The sequence below is a fragment of the Nycticebus coucang genome, chromosome 24 (assembly GCF_027406575.1).
Source record: "Nycticebus coucang isolate mNycCou1 chromosome 24, mNycCou1.pri, whole genome shotgun sequence".
Classification (NCBI taxonomy): Eukaryota; Metazoa; Chordata; class Mammalia; order Primates; family Lorisidae; genus Nycticebus; species Nycticebus coucang.
Window position 1 is genome coordinate 13,745,478 of NC_069803.1, and position 20,978 is coordinate 13,766,455.

Below are 20,978 nucleotides of genomic sequence, written 5' to 3' on the forward strand. Positions count from 1 at the left end.
GCAGTCAGGCACCTCATTCACGTGTTGGTATCAGCAGGAGAGCTGCTCACTCCCAGATCCAGAGGGGTCTTGCTTGATTCCTATGCACACAAAAGTCATGTGTATCCCCAGGACACACAGCAGAGAAAACAGAACTAATTAATATAATTTAACTTTGCTCGGTCCTTGACTTTTTTTTATTATTAAATCATAGCTGTGTACATTAATGCGATCATGGGGCACCATACACTGGTTTTATGGACCATTTGACACATTTTCATCACAATGGTTAACATAGCCTTCCTGGCATTTTCTTAGTTATTGTGTTAAGACATTTACATTCTACATTTACTAAGTTTCACATATACCCGTGTAAGATGCACCACTGGTGTAATCCCACCAATCGCCCTCCTTCCACCCACCTCCCCTCTCCGTCCCCTCCCTTTCCCCTTCCCCCTATTCTTAGGTTGTAACTGGGTTATAGCTTTCATGTGAAAGCCATAAATTAGTTTCATAGTAGGGCTGAGTACATTGGATACTTTTTCTTCCATTCTTGAGATACTTCACTAAGAAGAATATGTTCCAGCTCCATCCATGTAAACGTGAAAGTCTTCATCTTTCTTTAAGGCTGCATGATATTCCATGGTGTACATATACCACAATTTATTAATCCGTTTTTGGATTGATGGGCACTTGGGCTTTTTCCATGACTTAGCAATTATGAATTGGGCTGCAATAAACATTCTGGTACAAATATCTTTGTTATGATGTGATTTTTGGTCTTCTGGATATATGCCTAGTAGAGGAATTATAGGATTGAATGGCAGATCTATTTTTAGATCTCAAAGTGTTCTCCAAATATCTTTCCAAAAGGAATGTATTAATTTGCATTCCCACCAGCAGTGTAGAAGTGTTCCCTTTTCTACACATCCACACCAACATCTCTGGTCTTGGGATTTTGAGATATGGGCTAATCTTACTGGAGTTAGATGATACCTCAAAGTAGTTTTGATTTGCATTTCTCTGATGATTAAAGATGATGAGCATTTTTTCATATGTCTGTAGGCCGTGCACCTGTCTTCTTCAGAGAAGTTTCTTTTCAAGTCCCTTCCCCAGCCTGCGATGGGATCACTTGTTCTTTTCTTGCTTATATGTTTGAGTTCTCTGTGGATTCTGGTTATTAAACCTTTGTCGGAGACATAACCTGCAAATATCTTCTCCCATTCTGATGGCAGTCTGCTTACTTTACTTACTGTGTTCTTGGCTGTGCAGAAGCTTTTTAGTTTGATAAAGTCCCAGTAGTGTATTTTTGAAGCTGCTTCAATTGCCCTGAGGGTCCTCCTCATAAAATACTCGCCCAGACCAATTTTTTAAGGGTTTTCACTGCACTCTCTTCTAGTATTTTTATAGTTTCATGTCTTAAGTTTAAATCTTTAATCCAGTGAGAGTCTATCTTAGTTAATGGTGAAAGGTGTGGGTCCAGTTTCAGTCTTCTGCAGGTTGCCAGGCAGTTCACCCAGCACCATTTGTTAAATAGGGAATCTTTTCCCCACTGAATGTTTTTAATTGGCTTGTCAAAGGTCAAATAATGGTAAGTAGCTGGGTTCATCTCTTGGTTCTCTATTCTGTTCCAGACATCTACTTCTCTGCTTTTGTGCCAGTACCATGCTGTTTTGATCACTATCGATTTATAGTATAGTCTGAGTTCTGGTAGCGTGATTCCTCCTGCTTTGTTTTTATTTCTGAGTAATGTCTTGGCTATTCAAGGTTTTTTCTGATTCCATATAAAACGAAGTATTATTTTTTCAAGATCTTTAAAGTATGACAGTGGAGCTTTAATAGGGTTTGCATTAAAATTGTATATTGCTTTGAGTAGTATGGACATTTTAACAATGTTGATTTTTTTCCAGCCATGAGCATGGTATGTTTTTCCATTTGTTAACATTTTCAGCTATTCCTTTTCTTAGAGTTCATAGTTCTCTTTATAGAGATCTTACACGTCCTTTGTTAGATAAACTCCCAAATATTTCATCTTCTTTGGCACTACTGTGAATGAAATAGAGCCCTTAACTGTTTTTTTCAGCTTGACTATTATTTATGAATGTTGATTTTGTAACCTGAGACACTGCTATATTCCTTGATCACTTCTAAGAGTTTTGTAGTAGAATCCCTGATGTTTTCCAGATATACAATCATATCATCTGCGAAGAGCAAAAGTTTGATCTCTTCTGATGCTATATGGATACCCTTGATCACCTTTTCTTCCCTCATTGTGATGGCTAAAACTTCCATTACAATGTTAAAGAGCAGTGGAGACAATGGACAGCCTTATCTGGTTCCTGATCTGAGTGGAAGTGATTTCAATTTAACTCCATTCAATACGATATTGGGTTTGCTGTAGATGGCCTCTATCAGTTTAAGAAATGTGCCTTCTATACCAATTTTCTTAAGTGTTCTGATCATGAAGGGATGCTGGATATTATCAAAAGATTTTCTGCATCAATTGAGAGAATCATATGGTCTTTGTTTTTTAATTTGTTTATGTGCTGAATTATACTTATAGATTTACGTATATTGAACCAGTCTTGAGACCCTGGGATAAAACCGACTTGGTCATGATGTATAATTTGTTTGATGTGTTGCTGGATTCTGTTGGTTAGGATCTTGTTGAATATTTTTGCATCTATATTCATTAGGGATATGGGTCTATAATTTTCTTTTCTTGTTGGGTCTTTTCCTGGTTTGGAGATCAGGGTGATGTTTGCTTCATAGAACGTGTTGGATAGTCTTCCTTGTTTTTCTACATTTTGGAACAGGTTGAGTAATATTAGTACTAATTCCTCTTTAAAGGTTTGGTAAATTCTGACGTGAAGCCATCTGGTCCCAGGCTTTTCTTCTTAGGGAGGTTTTGTATGGTTGATGCTATTTCCAAACTTGATATGGGCCTGTTCAACATTTCCACTTGATTCTGGCTAAGTCTTGGAAGGTGACGTGCTTCCAAGTATTGGTCAATTTCCTTCAGATTTTCATATTTCTGAGAATAAAGTTTCTTGTAATATTCATTAAGGAGTTTTTGAATTTCTGAGGAGTCTGTTGTTATTTCGTCTTTGTCGTTTCTGATTGATGAGATTAGCGATTTTACTCTTTTTTTCCTGGCTAGGTTAGCCAAACCAGGAAATTAAGAAATGTTCTTAATTTTATTGACCTTTTCAAAAAACCAACTTTTGGATTTATTGATCTGTTGTATAATTCTTTTGTTTTCAATTTCATTTAATTCTGCTCTAATTTTGGTTATTTCTTTTCTTCTACTGGGTTTGGGATTGGAATGTTCTTCCTTTTCCAGTTGCTTGAGACGTCCCATTAAGTTGTTAACTTCCTCTCTTTCCACTCTCTTAAGGAAGGCTTGCAGTACTATAAATTTCCCTCTTAGGACTGCCTTTGCTGTATCCCAGAGGTTCTGATAATTCATGTCTTCATTGTCCTTTTGTTCCAAAAATTTGGCAATTTCCTTCTTAATCTCATCTCTGACTCAGCTATCATTCAGCATAAGGTTATTTAACTTCCATGTTTTTGTTATGAGTATGCAGATTCCTGTTGTTACTGAGTTCAACTTTTATTCCATGGTGGTCCAAGAGGATGCAAGGAATAATTTCTATTCCTTTAAATTTACTGAGGTTAGACTTGTGACCTAAGATGTGATCGATTTTGGAGTATGTTCCATGGGCTGAAGAGAAGTATGTGTATTCAGTTTTGTTAGGATGAAATGTTCTGTAGGTGTCTGCTAAATCCAAATGTTGGATGGTTAGGTTTAAATCTAAAATTTCTTTGCTTAGCTTCTTATTGGAGGATCTATCCGACACTGCCAAAGGAGTGTTGAAATCTCTGACTATTATGGAGCCAGAGGAAATCAAGTTGCTCATGTCTGTTAGAGTTTTTCTTATAAATTGAGGTGCATTCTGGTTGGGTGCATAGATATTAATAATCGAAATCTCATCACATTGAGTATTACCCTTAACAAATATGAAGTGACTATTCTTATCCTTCCTTACTTTTGTTGGTTTAAAGCCTATTGTATCTGCAAATAGTATTGCAACACTTGCTTTTTTCTGATTACCATTTGACTGACATATGGATGACCATCCTTTCACCCTGAGTCTATATTTGTCTTTTAAGGTAATATGTGACTCTTGTATGTAGTAAATATCTGGCCTGAGTTTTTGTATCCAGTCAGCTAACCTGTGCCTCTTTAGAGGACAGTTTAAGCCTTTCACATTAATGGAGAATATTGATAAATCTGGTAAAATTTTGGGTATTGAGTTTTTCAGAAGTCCAGTGGACATTTTTAATCCTTTCACCACTGTGGAAGTTGGGAGTTTGATCAAAAGTTTCTGAGTGAGTTTACTTTTGTGGTAGAGGATTGGGCTGATCATTATGGAGGATAGATCATTATGGAGAATATCCTGAAGAGCTGGTTTGGTTATGGCAAATTTCTTCAACATATGGATGTCATGAAAGTATTTAATTTCTCCATCATAAATGAAACTCAGTTTAGCTGGATACAGGATCTGGGGTTGAAAGTTATTTTGTTTTAGGAGATTAAAAGTCAAGGACCACCTTTCTGGCTTGAAAAGTTTCAGCAGAGAGATCTGCAGTCATTCTAATATTCTTCCCTTTGTAGGTAATGGATTTCTTACGTCTGGCTGCTTTCAGAATTTTCTCCTTCATATTAACTTTAGTGAAGTTAATTATGGTATGCCTGGGGGATGTCTTATTCAGATTGAGTCATGCTGGTGTTCTGAAACTGTCTGCTATCTGAATTTCAGAATCTCTTGGCATGTCTGGAAAATTCTCTTTCATAATTTCATGGAGAATGGCCTCTGTGCCTTGCGAGGCCACTTCATCACTTTTAGGGATTCCAATGAGGTGGATATTAGCCTTCTTTGAATTATCCCAGAGCTCTCTGAGAGAATGATCCGTTTTAGCTCTCCATTTCTCTTCCTCTTTGAGAGTTTGGGAGCATTCAAAGGTTTTGTCTTCAATGTCAGAAATCCTTCCTTCTGCTTGCTCCACTCTGTTACTGAGGGATTCTACTGTATTTTTCAGATCTTTGAGGGCTGCAAATTCTTGCTTCAGTGCGTCAAAATCTTTGGTGGTTTTGTCTTTAAATTCGTTAAATTCTTGAGACAACTTTTGAATTTCTCCTCAAATTTGTAATTCCGACTTTTGAATTGCTGCTCGAATTTCTAATTCCAAATTTTTCTCCATTCTATTAATCTTGTTTGCAATCCAAATTCTGAATTCGATTTCTGACATCTCAGCCAGCTGTTTATGAATGGATCTTCAGTTACATCTGCCATATCTTTCCTTGGGGGAGGTTGATCTATTCTGGTTATTCCTGTTACCAGAGTTTTTCCGCTGATTCTGCCCCATGATTGTTTTACACCATTTGATTTTTCCCCTGGAGCTTTGTCGAGGACCCATACTGTGCTGTGGCCTGAGAAACTGGGGACCTGTTTGGTGTGGTGGGGCTAAGTGGTTCTGTTTTGTTTTCAGCTGGTCTCTGTTCCACCCTAGTGAAACAGTTACTCTGGGTTGAAGTCTCAGCTGTGGAGAAATACCAGCCATTAAGTCACCCCACCCCCCACAGGCAACAATTGGAAAAGGAAAATCAAACCTTCCTACAACCACACCCCCAGGGCCCCACCTGAATAGTTCTCGGGCGATTGGCTCAGTTCAAAAGGTTCAAATCAATTTCTCAGTCAGCACCTGTCTCAGGTGGGAGAGTTTAAAAGGTCTCTGACAACTGGATTACAGGGGTTTGGTGACTACTCAGATATGGCTTGCTCCAGTGCTCCGTGGAGTCAGGAGGACCCACCCAGCAAATAGATCAGTCTGGGAAGGTTGATACCTCGTTCCCCACCTTGCACCTCTGTCACAACCAGTCACTGATAGCCCCACAGGGCTCTGACCCAGTTGCCTCTAGTGAACAGATACCCCAGGGATTTGCACCTGCCTGAATCATAAGGAAATCTATATCTGCTCAGCCAGGCTGCTGCACTCTGCCTCTATCCAGCAGGGAGAGGTGAGGCCTGACAATCTCAGGCCCTTGATGGAGGCTGGGGGGGTGTTCACTCAGTTCCAGCCCCGCCCCCGAATGATGTTACTGACAGAACAGAACAGAACAACTTTGTGGAAATTTGTTTCTGTCCCTGCTAAATTCCCCTGCGAAAGAGAAGCTTATTTTGAGTTCCCAAAGCCTGCACCTCAGGCCCTGTCTTTGCTCCTGCACGTTTGTATTCAGTTAGCTGTCAGTTCTAGTTTCTTGCCTTCCTTTGTCTATAGGCTGATGATCCCCTGAGGGCCAGGTGCATCTTAGGCTCAGTAAAGCATTCCTCTGGGTCAGCCCTGAGCTAGGAATTTCCCAGCTCTGTGTGCATTTTCTAGTCCCCGTGGTCCACCCAGGCTGGTGCCGCCTCAGGCAAACCCTTTACTCATGGGGCCTGAGTTTCTGTCCCAGATCTGTTCTGCAGTGGTTGCCACCTGAGAAGATGCCCAGCCTCCTCTGTTTGCCCAGGGAGACAGGGGGTGTGGCTTCGGAATATCTGGGAATGAGCTCTATTGTTGCCAAAAATGGCTGCTGCTCTGCACCTTGGGGCACTTCCGCTCCAGTGTGGTTCCTTCTCAGCCGATCGTCCTCTCCTCACTCCTGTGCCACAGAATGAGCACTGACCAGCTGCAGTCTAGGTCCTGTCCACACCCCTCGAGAAATCAGCCAAGAATCTGGACTCCTGGGGGATATGCCTCCAGACTTCAGAGTGAGAGTGGAGGGGAGTGCTGGGAACTCAGAATTGCCGGTAGAGAATTTATACAGTTTTATACGGTTTTATCCCTGGCAGGAGAACGCCGTGGTACCCTAGTAGGGGAGGCAGGTCCAGATTTTAGAGGGTCTCTCCCGTGGAGTGGAGTGGGAGGACCTTTGAACTCTGCTTGTTGGTTTGTGGGCACTCCGAGCCATTCTCATGGGGGAGGGGACTCCCGTCCACTTGGTGATGGATTTTGTATCTTTTGTTTGTATCCTTGGGGTCGCAGCTCGCCTCAGCGGGGTTGATGTGCATTCTTCAACCTTCTCTCTTGGTGCAGCTGTAATCTACCAGGTTACTTGCTAAATTTCTGTCCTTTAACTCTCCTTCTGGATGGGAGCCTCTGTGGAAAGCTGGCTTCAGTCAGCCATCTTGTCTCTGCCCTTGACTTTTTTTTTTTTAAGTGCTTCTTTAGCCATCAGGGATAAAGAATTGCAGAGATGAATGACTTGCAATGTGGTGACGTTTTATTTTCACAAATGCTTGTGAGCAAGTGTAGGAATGACAAAGGTAAGTCATAGATTATAGATAACACTCAGGTACATTAGTTCCCTAGGGCTGCCATAACAAACCACCACTAACTCGGTGGCTTAAAACAATGGACATTTATTCCCTTAACTGTTCTGGAGGTCAGAAATCTCACGGTCTTTGCCTGCTGAAAACTCTGGGGGAGATGCCTTCCTTGCTTCTAGTTGCTTCTACTTCTGGTGTTCCCTGGCTTGTGGCTGTATCACTAACTGGTTTCTGCCTTGACCTTCACATGGCCTTCACCCTGTGTCTGTGTGTCCAAATCTCTGTCTCCTTTCCTATAAAAACATCAGGATACCTAGCTCACCCTCAATCCTGGATGATCTCACATCGAGATCTTTAACTGATTGCATCTACAAAGACTTTATTTACAAATAAGGCCACTATTGCTTCTAGATTATTCTACCTGCCAGGCTCTCTGCCCCTTGGTGCTGCATCTCTGGTGCAGGAAGAGGAACCTGGCATCCTTGCCGGCCCAGGTATGGTCCAGTCTCTCTTTAGTATTGAGGTCCCCAGCAGGTTAAGGTTCTGCCACATTGCTTGCCAGTTTGCTTTGGTGGCTGTTCAGACTGGGCTCTGGTCTCCTTCGGCTGTGCCGGCCCCTTCTGGGTGCAGCTGCTGTTTCTTAGCTCTCACTTCCAGGTGTTATCTGCAAAATGGCATTAGATTGATCAATACATCAGACTTTTATAGAAGCACAGAATGCTTTCCCTAAGGGATTTCGTGAACTGCTTGCTGGTCCAACTTCTTCATTTTACAGTGGTTAAAAGATTTTTCCCAAGGCCATACACAAAACAACTTAATTTTACTGATACCTAATTTTATTATCGATCTGTTGTCTCAGTCTGCTAGAGCTGCCGTAGCAAAGTGCTGCGGACCGGGTGCCTTAAACTATAGAAATTCATTGCTTCACAGTTCTGGAGGCCAGAGGTCTGAGTGGAAGGTGTTGGCAGGTTTGTGCTTCCTGAGGGCCATGAGGGAAAGCTTCTTCCAGGCGCTTCTCTCCTGGATTCTAGTGTCTTGCTGGTGATCTTGGGTCTGTGGGTCACACACCACTCTGATGTCTTCACGTAGCATTCTCCCTGTGTGTGTGTCCAAGTCCAATTTCCCCTTTTTATAAGGATACAATTCATATTAGATGAGGGCCCACCCTCCTCTGGCATCCAGTACGTTAAGACCTCATCTTAACCAATTACATTTGCAATGACCCAAATTCCAAACAAGGTCACGTTCTGAGGTCCTGGGAGTTAGGACTTCAGCACAATGATGGCCACTCTAAAGAAAAAAAAGTTTCATTGGAGCCCATGTGGTTCCCAAACACTCAAGGTAAAGAGACAGGTGAGTTATATATGCTTCACAAGGCCCTGGGCTCAAACCTAGTGTGAGTTACATACAACTTATGCAGCAGTTAATTTTTAACATACAAATTCTGGAGGGACACAGTTCAATCCATAATATCTCTCCTCACTCAGATTGGAGGGTGGGGTGGGATGGGGAACACATCTCTGTGTGTGACTGGAATTTGTCAAGACAGAAAGGTCATGAGTTGGAAGCAGGCACAGCTGTTTTGGGACAGAGGTGATCATGTTTACCTTAAAACATGGTGACCTTTAAAACAAAGTCAATCTGGCTTGGCTCCCGTAGCACAGTGGTTACAGGGCCAGCCATATACACCAAGGCTGGTGGGTTCAAACCCAGCCCAGGCCAGCTAAATAACTAAATAACAATGACAACTGCAACAAAAGATAGCTGGGTGTTGTGGCAGGCACTTGTAGTCCCAGCTACTTGGGAAGCTGAGGCAAAAGTATTGCTTAAGCCCAAGAGCTAGAGGTTGCTGTGAGCTGTGATGCCACAGCACTCTACCCAGGGCAACATAGTCAGACTCTGTTTCAAAAACAACAACAATAACAAAAACAAAGTCAATCTTCTTTCTGCCTTTTAAACTATGTTGCATCACCAATGTTCAGTGAGCACGCCGTGGTGAGGATGCTTCTCAGGAAATGCCGGGTGTCTGCACGGGCACAATTGAAACTGCTGAGCCTTGCTCTGATATTCCAGCCTCACATTCAGAGCCTCCCACAGAAGCCATTGACATTTATTTAGAAACTAATTGTGCCGCAGTTTGGGACATGAAATGGAAAAAGACCAGTTCACATTGCAATCCATCTTGGAACAAAATGGCTATTGTGGCACCAGAAGAAAATTGTTCCATTAAGTGAAAAGCAAACCTCAATTTGAAGGACAGAAAGGCCAGAGCCTGGAGCTGAGCGTCTCTGTGCTTTTAACAGAACTAGCTCTGCATTTTAGGAGCATCCTGATGCTCAGTTCCTGCCACTGATAAATCTCCTTCATTCTCTCTCCCTTTCCCGTAACTGATAATTCTCCATTATCCACAAACATTTAAACCTCAGATGGCCTGGACGTTCCCCTCTGCCGGAGCCGTGACTTCCCTCTAGTATTTAGGGCCGTTCCCCTCATCTAAACTGCAAGTGCATTTAAAACCTGGGGCTGTTGGTCACCACCCAATAGGACACCTATTTTTTTGCACATAAAAATAGGGCATATGTTAGAAACTCTCCCAGGAATGTGTTAGAAATTTGGGATTCTCCTGGAAATATGTTAGAAATTTTGGGCTCTGCCCAGACTTACTGAACCAAATTTTGCATCTTAACAAGATGCTCTGTGGGTGGAATGTACACTGAATTACAGAGGTGCTCTCTGTGGCCTCCCTCTCAGAGCTAGGGCTGAGTTCAGGGTCTCAAGAGCTAATTATTGGACCAGTGAATAACTTCCTCTTATCTTTCAGGGACTTCCTATCCTCCTGTGGCTGACCACTACTAGTGGTCAAACTGCTATTAACATTAACATTAATTATTAATATCTCTAGACCCACTTAGATCTCTGAAAAACAGTCAATATTTAGACATTACATGTAGGATGGCAAATCTGAATTTTCTAGATCAAACATAAAATGCTTTCTTTATTTTCTTTTGTTTTCAATTCCCTGTGTCATTATTCTAACGATTCTAATAGGATTATCATCACTGTCAGTTCATTCAAACTTTCGATAGTTTTTAAATTGAAGATCAGAGAATGTTAACCCTGAAAAGGAAATTAGGGGTCATTCATTGAGATCAATCTCTCCACTTGACAAATGAGGAAACTGAGTCATGGTGTAGTCAAAGCCTCAGACAAGTTCACTGGTTGTGGGAGTGTCAGGTAAGGACAAGAACCTGTAATCCCGACTCCAGGCACGAGCATTTTCTCTACCACACTGTACTGATTCATGTTACACTGGGCTGGTTAGTACAAGGTATTTGGTCCAGTAACTTCTCAACTTTACCTGGACTTAAAGAACTGGAGAATGGATGAACATTTTTAGAAGGAAGGAATGACTTCTGGTATCCCCTACCTTGTCGAGTCTTCTCAGAGCTCAGTGGTGCAGAGGGACTGGGGAGGAGAGACCCTGATATGGAGCCTTCACTACTGTTCCATCATCATTAAACAATCCCTACTTATGGTGTCTGCAACTCACATTTGTACCAGGCAGCTGTGCAAGGGGGTGAATTCTGTTTAGACATCCAGAAGGCTGAAAGGCCTACCACCTCCAGTTTTTCATGACTTTGCCTCTCTGTTTTTTTTTCTGTGTGTTTTCACAACACCAAAGATCTATGAGCAGGACAAGCAAGTTCCCAGGCTCTAATTAGCTTGTTCGTTCATTCAACCAATCAAAGGCGAGGATAGTAACCATACGGCTTCTAGAAGGCAAGGACTGTGGGGTCTTCCTAGGAAGAGAAATCGTAGCTGTGTTGTCCACCAGCCTCACGCACCACCCTCACCGCATGCAAAACACTTGTGTTTGCCCAACCTGGGATAGGCCTTCTCATCTGCCGTTGATGACCACCACTAGCTCTTTTCCTTGATACACATCTGAGGCTAGAGGCCGAATTGTTTTTAATCCCAGTGAGATCAAGTTAAAATATACATGAGGGGCAGAGAAGAAATCATAAACTTTGCAGCCTGGGAAGGATGCAAAAGGCAGAAAAGGGCATTTCAAGATTGACCTAGAGATGGCCCAGGAGTACCTATGTAATATTTTTATCATATATTTAAATAAACATATACACTTAAAGCTATACACTATACTTATATTTATGTTAATAAATATAAATAGATACATAGAAGTAGATTAGCTGGAGCTCATACACACAAACACACATGGAAGCACAATCTTTGATCTTGACTTTGGCCCCTGACTCAGACCCCAGCCTACACCTGATAGCAGGTAAACTACATTGTGTCTCCCCTGTCTCAGAAACACGATCATGTACTCATATTTCATAAGTACTTCATATAGTATAGTGCTTCATATATAGTGGAACCTCCACAGTTGACCACCTCCCTATGTTGGCCATCTCCTTAAGTTGACCTAATTTGCATAGACCAGACACGCACCACAGGTACAGATCAGTATATTAGTCCTAATTCCTTATGTTGACCACCTCTGTATGTTGACCAGTTGGTTACAGCCCCGTGAGTGGTCAACTGTATATAGAGAGCACACACACGTATGTCTGTGTATACACAGGATGTCTGCTATGGGTCTAACATGCTATTACTCCCTACAAATACTTTTCTTGAGTTGTCCTTGTATTTGCATCACCACAGGCCTAGAAGGTTGAAGGAGATGTAAGGGGAAGGGTTCATTTTCCCAGAAGAGAGTATTAACTGGGGAGAGAAAAAATAATAATAATAATGATAATTAAAAAAAAAAAAATCAATGTAGCCTGTAGTGAGTGGTTCTGTCCATGAGGTGGCGGTGTTAGTACAACTGAAGCAGACAGGGAGGCGGTCAGGGCACCAATTGAATTGATGGTGGGATGACAAAGCCCCACAAACTCCTAACCCCGCATCTGACAGATGCCTGGCCACTGGCAGCTAGGGTGTGGGAGGTTTTGCAAACAGAGCCTCTCAGGAGCTCCTAGACCAGCCCAACTGGAGGCTTGGAAACAGCCCAGGCAAAGAGGACACATGTGAGACCATTAGGAAAGCTGGCTGCATCAGCACACTTGAGTAGAATGGTCTCATGGCACCTGGACCCCTCCACACTCCCCGGCCTGTCGGTGGTTTTCTTTGCTGCTCACTGATCGCCGCAGGAAGCATTCCAGCCAACACACAAAACCTGGCATGGGTTCCCTGGAGCCCAGCCTCCCCAGCAAGGCTCTTCTGCCCTTTCAACACACATCTGGAGGCTCCTGCTGGTGGCAGCGCACAGAGACAGGACCCTGGCCAACAAAACATCTCTGCATACTGAAAACATTCCCCAATGCCACTTTCTGCAAGTGCCTGCTACAGACTGAAATAGATACTCCCTCTCAGCAAGGTTTGTAAAGAGAGCAGAGGTGCTTTGAAAACAATTCACCACTGAAGACTTCCCTGGTGCCAGTCTTGTTTTCTAGTTGTCTGAAGTTACATTTTCATGTTAAAAAAAAAAAAACAGTATCCTCAGTCTTTCCCCAGAGAGAAGGGAGGAGGAACCTTGGTTGATCTTGTCTGCTGTGGGCACTATCTTACGACTTTCAGTTCATTTTGAGACTCTGCTCTCTGGGGACTTTGCTGAGGGAAAGCTGAGCTCTGGAAAGTGGTAGAACTTACCTGAGGTCACACGTGTGTCAGCCCCAGAGGCAGTTGAAGACCCAGATCTCTCTGGCCTCTTTTGCTCTGTCAATGGCTACGTAGATATTAAACCACTGGCTTTTGAATGAAAAGTCGTAATAATCATAGCATAACACCCATTAACATCTGGGTGGTCCTCTATAACATACAAAATGCCTTCGCTTTGCCCAGAACCAGCTTGGATGAAATCTAGCCCCCAAATCCACCCCTTCTGCTCTGATCTCTCCCCTGTTTTCCCTGCACCAGCCCCTGGGTGTCCCAGCTGAGCTGGTCCTTGCTCCCTGCTGGCAGGTGTGCGCCCTTGGTGGGCAGATTCACTGGGAGGCTATTGACTGATTGATGGTGGGAGGCTCTGCCTATGTCCCTGCCTTGGGGGGTCCTGGGGTCACAGATCCTGGGTGGGCCTGGGTTGGTGGGTGCTAAATAGGAGCATCTCCATGAAAGCAAATTTGGCCCATCTCCTGATTTTCCCTGGGGCAAGCCTTGATTGATGTGGAGCAAAATGCCAGTGAAGAAGGACTCCCCCACAGAACCTGGCTTCCTTCCTCATCTCCCAACAAAGGTGGCCTCTGGGCCAAAGCCCTTTAAGTTTGGAATTAAATCTCATATGTATCTCACAAGTTGAATTAGACCCAAGAGTGAATTGGATCTGCATTGAAAATGGCCCCGAAATCTAGTAAGTTCTGAGGGTACCCTGGGCTTGCTACACATTAGTAATAGTCATAACTGCACCTGTGGCCTTCTCCCTGAAGGCCAAGCTACGTTCCAAGTGCATCTTCACTGTGTCAACTTCTTACTTCACAACCCTCTCAGGTACATACCATTCGTGTCCAGAAAAATGAGGCCTTAGAGATGAGGTGATCTGCTTGCATCTCACAGCTGGTAGATGAAGGAGTCGGAGTTTGAATTTGAACAATCCACCATTCTGTGTTGCCACCATGGCTGCTGACCTCTCCAAGGCCATACTAGAGGTTTTCTATAAGCTCTGAAGTTCCTCTGAGTTCCTGGCATCTGAGGAGAGCTCTGTTTAGATACGACCCTTGCCCAGGACTAACCAGCTTCTGAGGATCCCATGGGATTAGTGTTGGGGGCAGCCCAGCATGACTCTTGATCTCTGCTTATTGTTCTTATTTTTCCCTCTCTCCCCTTCCTGCCTTGACTCCCACCCAGCTAATCGATTCCAGTTGAGGTTTACTGAGACAAGGATATTTGAGTCTTCTCGTCTTCTCTTCTGCTCTACGTGGCGCTGGACTTTTGTTTAAGGGCAGCAGTGACAAGAAGGATGGGGCAGCCTCCCTTTGAAGAGCCACATGGAAGCACAATCTTTGATCTTGACTTTGGCCTCTGACTCAGACCCCGGCCTATTTCCAATGGCATGAAGACTCTACTGTGTCCACCCCTGTCCTGGCCATGTGGTCATGTCCTCATTTTGTGTGTCTGCATTTTGGGCCTCAGCCTACAGGAAATGGGCTGAATTGAAGCTGTAAAGTCATTGTCAGAAGCTCAGAAAACCCTCCCCTGCTCACACTCATGGTGACAGGCACTGTCAATCTAAATAGAGGGCTTTTATTATTAAAGCTCCCTGACCACTTGGGGCTGCAGGTCACTGTGTCCTCACGCACACATGCTTATGTGGCACAGAATGAGGATACAGCAGCCTCATGACCAGTTGTTATCATGGAGCCCACATTTGTTTGATTGTGACTCTTCACAGTCACAAAATCCCACCAGTCCTGTCCCAGGCCTGAGCCAGCTGACAGTGCTCCCAACTGGCCCTGGTCCTGAATTCTGGTCCTACCTCTGGGGTTGACTCTTGGGATTTTGACCAATCTTTTTTCTTCTTTGTACCTCCATCTTCCCACCTGTACTGTGTGGCTACAAATATTTGCTTAGGATCATTTTAGCAGCTGTGAAGTGTCCTGGGAACTTTGAATGAAAGACGCTCTATTCCAGCGTATGACCATGTGATGACTCTGGCCCCATCCGCACACAGAGCTCTGCAGGGGACAGACTGGACTTATTCATCCTTCACACAGGCCTAATTTTATTCCGATACCTCACTGTGGGCTGAAGCAGCAGGGCCTGTTGGAGAACTCAGCAGCCTTAGCACTTTCAAAGTCCCTTCTATTTGGTAGGGTTGCCTTTTTTTTTTTTTCTTTTTCACTAATGCAGATTAGCAGGGGTAAAAACTACTGTGCAAGGAAATGAACAAACAAGAAAGCAGAAAGCCCTTCTCAAGGGGGATCTGCTTAATAGAACATTTAAAAGGTCAAGAAGGCCATATGCTTGAGACTAGAATTTATACTATTAGCATATTGGGCACTTTGGGGCCCACCTTGCATAAATATCAGGGTGCTATTTTTAAAATTTTTTTGAGACAGTCATTCTCTGTTGCCCCAGGCTAGAGTACCATGGCTTCAGCCTCATAGCAACCTCAATCTCCTAAGTTCAAGTGATCCTCTTGCCTCAGCTGTCCCAGGCTGGGACAACAGGCGCCCACCATGACATCTGGCTAATTGTTTCTATTTTTAGTAGAGATGGAGTCTGAATCTTGCTCAGGCTGGTCTCAAACTCCTGAGCTCAAGTAATCCTCCTGCCTCGGCCTCCCAGAGTGCTGGGATTACAGGTGTGAGCCAGTACTCCTGGCCCATTTTTACTCATATTTTTTTGGATTGTGTATCTTTTTTCTGGGCACCTCTGGTATAAGGCAGCAGAGCTGAGAATCAATACTGTAGTATGTCCAGGTCCTACCAGGCATCAATGTAATTCTTTTGCTCATCTGGGCTGCTACAACAAAGTACTATAGGCTAGGTGTCTTGTAGACAACAGAAATTCACTTCCCATAGTTTGTGAGGCTGGAAGTCCAAGACCACTGGGCTAGTGTGGTCAGGCTCCGGGGAGGACCCTCTTTCAGGTTGCAGACTGAACACTTTCCATTGCAGTGTCCCAGGGTGGAAAGAGGGTGAGACACTGGAGCTCCTTTCATAAGAACATGAAATCCACGACCTAATTATCTCCCAAGGGTCTTGCTTCCTAACACCAACACATTGGGGGTGAGGATTTTAACATATGAATTTGAGGGGTCACAGTCAGTCCACTGCTTTGAGGATTTTTGCTTTCTCAAGAGAGTTCCATTGTTGCAACTCATAATACTCTGTCTGTCTTGAAGCTGCAATAGTGTTGTGTCAGAGTTCACATCTCAAGCTGCCCTGGACCCTGTGACCTTCTCCCTACTGGAATCACTTACTGAAAGACATTAGGGCTCTGCCTATGCCCCCTGAATCCATTTAGCATCCTCCTTTGAATTCCTCACTAACCCCAGAAGCCAAGCATCCCATCAAGATATCATCTCCAGGTTGTGAACATCTAAGAAATTTGGTCGTCACTCCCTCCCTGTGGCCCAACTCTTCACTTCCATGGAACTTAGTTGGCACTTCAGTCACCATAGTTTCCAGTTGTGATTTTTTTTTCTGGGTGTGCAGAGCCTGGTTTCCCACTGCTTTCCAAGGGAAACGCAAATATCTTCTGCAAATGTACTAAGGCCTGGCGTGTTCATGTTTGACCTAATTTCTTCTCATTCACCTCTTTGAACTTCAAGATCGACCACAGAGTGTTCTCTTTGCTGTCTTCCGACTCCTCCAAATTCATTCCCACTTTAAGGTTTAACACTTTTGCTGGTCTCTCTACCTAGTATACTCTGCCCACCAAGATTGGCATGCTGAGGGAAAAGGAAGAGCAGAGAGAGGGAAGGAGGGAGGGGGTGAGGTCTCAGTGTGTGACACACCTTCGGGGGGCAAGAAACAATTGTAAGAGGGACTTTATGTAACAAATGCAATCAGTGTAACCTGATTTCTTGTACCCTCAATGAATCCCCCCCCAAAAAAAAAAGTTGGTTTAATTAAATGAGTTTGATTAACAGAACCAAATAACTAAATAAATGAAACACATTGATTTAAAACAAAATTGGCATGCTGGCTCCTTGTTATCATTCAGATCCTTATTTAAATGACATGTTCTCAGAGATTAGTTCCTTGAGCATTTTGTCTAAATGGCCTTCCCTCTCAGTCACTTGCACATTGGACAACTAATCATCCTCAGACTTTTAAAACTATTGATGATTATGATGCTCTGTATGCACAGATTCCGTGACCTTCTCTGACATCTTCTCTCCTGTATCCCAGAACTATGGAGCGTATGCAGTGCTTTGTAGTCTCTCTATAAATATTTGTTGGATGACTAAAAGAAGGAACAAACTAGAAATACTTGTTGTGGACTCCAAGGGGTTGCCAGTGAACTTCATCTTGCAAATGTCACAGTCTTTAACATAGGTAATGGAAGCCCTATATGGACCCTATGCCCAACAAGTAGAAGGCTACAGTACTGAACCTGGATTGGCTTCCAGTGTCCCAGTCACTTGGGTTGTGTGGGGTTTGTCAGTGATTAGTAGATCACGATACTAGGGTAAGGCAAGAAGCAACCAAAACTCATTGGAGAGTCCTACTTGGCCAGCATTCTTTGGAGAACAGGTGGACTGGGAAGACCTTGGTATAAAGCATAGGATAAAGAAGGAGAGAAACCAGGCTAGAGTGAGAGGCCAGAGGAATTCCCAGAGCCATGGGAACATAGGTGTAGGTCCTTTGTAGAAAGCCCCTGTAGTTTGGGGTGTGCTATGAAGGAGCAGTTAGCAGTACCTGGTTCAGGCGCACCATGCTCTTGGAGCCTGGTCTTGAAGGGATGGGCAGGCTGCAGTTGAACTTTGGCTTCCTGATGAGCAGCTGGAGTGAGAGCTTGACAGTGGGCTGGCGGGGAGGGGGGCTGCGGATGTTTATTGCGGATTAACTCTCTCTTGATGCTGAGTAGAGGGTGGGTTTAGAGGAGGGGAAAGGAAAACCACAGGAAGCCCACCAAAGAGTAATGTTATACAACAGTCCAGAAAAGAGAGGATAAGAGATGGCGATGGCAGAATGGAGGGTGACAAAGAGATTCATGCCAGAGGAGTCACTGGTGCAGAGGGGACAAAATTTAAATTAGATCAGATTAGAGTGATGGATGAGGAGAAAGAAAAATGTCGAGAAAACCAGGTAGAGGATCCCGAATGTCTTGATCAAGTCAAGAACCCAATGGAAGCGGCAGATGGGAGGAGGAAAACACGTTTACCTGGGTGGGCTGAGTTGACAAGCTCATGGGGCCTCCAGAGGGATCCTCTCCTCTCACAAAGCTAGAAATACAGACCAAGAACACAAGAGTGCCGGGAGTCAGGCAAATGGTTGGAAGAATGGAAGAAATTGCATTATTTTAAGTAAAACGAGTCTTCTAAAAGTAACCAAGATGTTTAGTGGAGGGAGGGGAAACCAAGGGGACATTTTCACCTTGAATAAAACTAGTACTGATTGAAGTAAAACTTGAGGCTACAGGACAGTTTCTTATTCAAATGGAGGGCTTAGGATTTAATTTTAAAAATTTATGATGTGATTTCAGAAATCCGCTGTCTCTTTGTTTTACAAAGAAAACTCAGGAGAATCTTTAGAGGGTCAGAGGTCCAGGGACCAAAAATCCCAAAGGGCTAGACCAGAAAAATATAGTTCCTCCCAATAAAAAGGGGAAAGTGCTTATGTTCAGTGCTACTTTAGTTCCATAACCGTCTGGGAGGAGCACTGTGTGTAATTCCGAAAATATCACACTAAAAAAAAAAAAAATCACATGTTATTTATAATAAACACTAAAGCAAAAACAAATGAAGGTCTCTGTTGCCTTCCAATGAAGCAAACCAGATGTGCCAGGGATAAAGCAGGCAGGACAAGACTCAAAGATGGAAGAACAGACGCCACCCTGGGGAGTCCCCACATCAGACTAATGAACATTACCGCTGATTATGACAGGTAGATGCAGACCAGAAGAAATTCTAAAAGAGCTCCCACTCCAGAAAAATAACCTCTTAAAAATATGAGGTTAAGAAAGTAATACTGCACAAGCCCATGTTACATCAATAGAGAATATTGACGAGATAGCCTTGGGCCCTTCCTGCCGAGTTCTTACAATAAGCCCCAGGCCAGGAGTCAGGCCTGGTAACAAAGAGATGGTCACGTGGGATGAGGCAGATGGGACACAGGGCAGGTCTCAGCGAGAACCCCAGGGGAAAACCCTCAGGTCTTGCAGCTTAAATCTCCAGTCTCCCTGGATCCTGGGGCTACAGGGTAAGTTCAGCAGCAGAGGGGAGGGCAGCTGCTGGCCTGCAATGACGGTAGCCCCTGGTGCTGACTCTTCATTAGCTCCTGCTGTGCAGGTTACTGCCAGCTTCTGTTGGAAACTGGTGTCTTCCTTTTGAAATACACACAGAGAAAAGACTCTAACACTGCCTGTGTGTCTTGGAGGGCCTCCAGATGGTGAGAGGGGATTTGGTGGCCAAATCAACTTGGAAATACTGGTCCCAACACCTTCTTTACATTCTTAGTGATTGCTAATATATAAAGGCATTGGAAGTTCTGCTGTTAAAAGACACCAGTTTAATCAACCCACTGTTTCCACGATGACCAGGCCAAAAAGCTATAGATCCACAAACCATGCTTTATTGATGCTACTCAGGGTTATTATTCTGAACAATGGCAATAATAGGGGTCACCATATTTGACTGGACAGATCTGATGAGCTACTCCCATCCCCACTCAATTTTATATGTTTCTGTCTTGAAGTTAAGTTGAAGGGAGTAACTTTCTCCTAGGAAGGTATCTGACAAATTAGTGTCTGGGCTAGAACTTCTGCGCATGCCCATGGGAAGCCGTGGAGCTATCAGTCTGTTTTTAGAGCATTCTCTGTGTTACAAAGCACTTCTATAGAAATTCTATTATTTATCATTGCAATATCATGAAGTTGTAGGAAGCTGAGCTGAGTGCATTCTAGGCACGCAGCAAAACAAAATTGGTTAATGGAGCGTTTATGTCAGTTGGTTCCAGTAAGCTGAAGATTTGGGGATAATTATATCTCCCCCTTTCTGCAGCAGTTTCCACAGGTCAAGAGTAAACCTGCTGATTGCTCTGGGGGTGTTTCCTCCACTGACTGCGTCTCAAGTTTAATTTCTATTTACTTGAATACGCCTAAGGTGCTGGCTAAATAGGTTAATTTAGATTTGAAGACCTTAAACTATTATTTCTCAGTGCCTTGCTGGGTTATCTAATGACTCCACCATAGCAAAGTGGATTAAGTCCAAATGCCTTTGCTTTCCTCCTAACATCATCTCCCATCACTTCCCAGCTCCCTGTGTGAATCCACCTTTTCCCAAACAGGCTATCCTTCCTCCAACCCCCGCCCCTCAGCATACTCTGCATTCTGTCCTTGGCTGGCCTGTTTTTTTCCCCCCTACCTGGGAAACCTTCCCTAGGCCCTCTAGACAGCAATAGCTTCCCCTTCCCCCATGTCCCACGGCCCACTCTACCTTCCTACGGGCCTGCTGTGGTGCCAAGTGCACATAGATACTCAGGGGATGTTCACTGAGTGGACGATTCACTGAGGTCCTGACTTTTATTGCAGTGTCTCTGGGTTTGGTGTTGAGATGGGAAAGTGAGCCCATAACCAATCACTCACAGTCGATCGAGTGGGAGGAGGAGGAGCAGAACCGGACTGGCCACCAGAGGGGCAGGGATAGGCCGAGGTCCCGTGAGGGCCTAGTCCAACCTGGGGGAAGGAAGAAGTATGAATAAACTTAAAAAAAAAAATACTTCTTAGGGGCGGTGCCTGTGGCTCAGTCGGTAAGGCGCCGGCCCCATATACCGAGGGTGACGGGTTCAAACCCGGCCCCGGCCAAACTGCAACCAAAAAATAGCCGGGCGTTGTAGCGGGCGCCTGTAGTCCCAGCTACTCGGGAGGCTGAGGCAAGAGAATCGCTTAAGCCCAGGACTTGGAGGTTGCTGTGAGCTGTGTGAGGCCACAGCACTCTACCGA